The following is a 2500-nucleotide window of genomic DNA, read 5'->3' as shown; positions in this document are numbered from 1 at the left end:
CGACGTGGTGCATGAATTATCATTATTCAAAAGTTTCAATCGATTCTTCGAGTCGAGTCACGATCGATTAGTATTCCACTAACGATAAAAATACGAATCGATTATCGATACAGAGGTCAAACAGAAATTTCATTTCAATTTATCTTCTTTTATATATATATATTTATTTATTTATTTATTTATTTATTTATTTATTTATACATAATTAATCCACTTTCATTTCTTTTTTCTTTCATAATTGAATTTTGTAATCGAGTAAAGATAACAATTTGTCACGCTTTATTACAATTTTTTCTTTTCTTTTTTTTCCCGTTTTTCCTTCGTATGAATTTATACGTTATTAATTTAAAAAATTTTTCTTCGTGTTATTCTTTTTTTTATTCTCTTATTATAAACGTATGTTTCACAATTTAATTTTATAATAGAACAAGCTGACGCAACAAGATCGATAGAATATAATTCGACGATTATATATTCCCATCATCCCCAGGATTCGTATTTTAAAGCCGTCATATTCACGCTCGTGTCAATTTAACTTCCTAAGTAGGTTGACGAGCTTAATGGAGTTAGACGATGACCGAGAGAACTCTTTTGCTTACCTCCCACCATTAACGTTCCATATATCTCGATACTCCGCGACACAACAAGCAGCCTTAAAGTGCCATCTTAAGCGTTTCAAAAAAAAAAAAAAGAAAAGAGAGAAAGAGAGAGAAGAAAAAAGATTTGCGATAACATTTCGTGTAAATCCTTTAACTAAAGACACGCGACGTACTCCTCTTAATCAATATTTTTTAATCAACGATCGACCTCGAACTTTCTTCGATCAAAAATCACAAGTTGTATTCTAAATAAGTTGTATTCTAAATATGAGAAAATTTATGAAGGACGAGCGTAAACACGTAATTTTTTATTCCTCAAAGATTTCATGATACGATCAAAAGTTCCTAGCTGGAAACAAAAATCCCTAGCTCGCTAGCTTCTCCTGATCAATCACAGCCTTGCGATAATTATTTCTTTTACGATTTTAGAATCTAACAGAAAAAGAAAAAATAAATTAATTCCACACGTTTCGGAAAAGATTAATTGATTATTCAAACAATCTAGGAACTTTTAATCGAACTTTTAATCTATGAACTTTTCAATCCGTTTACTCGATTCATCTCTATTTTTTTCTTGTTTTTTTTTTTTTTAGAAATAGTACAATGATCTCAATTTCTCTGTTTTTTTCTTTTTTCCATCGAGCTCGTCAATTTCTTTTAGTTTTTTTTTTTCTTATTTTAGTAAAATGAACCATCCTTTCGATCGATGAAAATAGATATACATACACCTTCTATGTGTGTGTGTGTGTGTGTGTAATACGAATGTGCCGTAATATTTCGTTCAGAGTAACAAAACCGGTTTTCCAACGTGGATTCGTTTATATCTATCTCTCAGTGTCACGATTACGCGAAAATAATCATTTACGTAAGATCGCGTTTGTTATTAATCCGCGAGACATTCTTTTTTACCTCCCCTTCTGTTTCCTACCCCTCACCCACCCCCTCCCCTCACCGTTCCACCATATAATCGTCATATTCTAGAAAAGTATTCGACCTATGCGCGAACCGGTTACCGTACTTCCTAGTAAGAGTTTCGAAGTTAATCATTTCACTTGTTTGCCACTCTCGATCGTACGAGATTACGGGTTATCAAGTAACGTATAAAGAGTGGCGGGAATATTCGAAAAAAAATTTTCTATCGATGAAATTTTCTACTAAAAATCAATAATAGAATAATAAAAATCGCGAACGTTGCGATTCAATCTAACAATAAATAAATTATAAAGGAGGAAGATAAATAAATGTATAGAAGATAATTGTGATGATGTTGACATTTTGATAATTATTGTTAATTGAAAAATCTAAAATAATTCATAGTATATAACGCAATAATAAAATTTGATTGGAATAGAACGATGGTTAATATATTATAACGATATTAAGATTAACAATATCAATAATAATAATAATAATAATAATAATAATAATAATAATAATAATAATAATAATAATAACAATAATGATGACGATGACGACGATAATAATAATAATAATTTATAATTACGAAAGAAAATAATCGAATTAAATTTCTTTACATAATATTATAGTAATATATCGATTTGGAATTTGCTGGGAAAAAAAAGAACAGTAAAAAGGAAAGGAAATAAAAAAGTAAAATAAAATAAAATCTGTAGAAACCGGAAGACGAGGCATGAAGATTATTCGATGAGCCAATTCAAACGGTTGGGCGCGCTCGGTCTCGCGGGCGCGGTATTTCCGGGAGTAGATAGTTTTGCGCGCGCGGCGACACGTCGATCGGCGTAGCAATACTTCGAGTTCGCCCCTCCTAGCGAGAGCGAGAGAGACAAGAGAACAGAAAAGAGAGAGAGAGAGAGAGAGAGAGAGAGAGAGAGAGAGAGAGAGAGAAAGAGTAACTCCAGACAGAAAGAGAGAAGTTTTTT

The 2500-nt window shown here is 31.6% G+C and overlaps 1 protein-coding gene across 37 annotated transcripts in view; it reads left to right on the top strand.

Moving 5' to 3' along the window:
* The window catches only part of LOC127062400 (tropomyosin Per a 7.0102), a 49185-nt gene that overhangs the window by 14157 nt on the left and 32528 nt on the right, over window positions 1-2500 (top strand). Inside the window, exon 1 of one of the 37 annotated variants that reach the window (XM_050990552.1) lies at window positions 2158-2500. This exon is cut by the window's right edge and continues 2208 nt beyond it. The exons of 32 other annotated variants lie outside the window; for them this stretch is intronic. The gene's annotated coding sequence lies outside the window, so the exon portion shown is untranslated. Of the gene's footprint in view, window positions 1-2157 lie in introns of those variants that run through there. 4 more of the 37 variants (XM_050990555.1, XM_050990554.1, XM_050990553.1 and 1 more) reach the window with 4 other exon arrangements.

Source organism: Vespula vulgaris, chromosome 3 (genome assembly GCF_905475345.1).
Source record: "Vespula vulgaris chromosome 3, iyVesVulg1.1, whole genome shotgun sequence".
NCBI lineage: Eukaryota > Metazoa > Arthropoda > Insecta > Hymenoptera > Vespidae > Vespula > Vespula vulgaris.
Note: the sequence above shows the minus strand (reverse complement) of the source record. Positions and strands in the feature narration are given on the sequence as shown.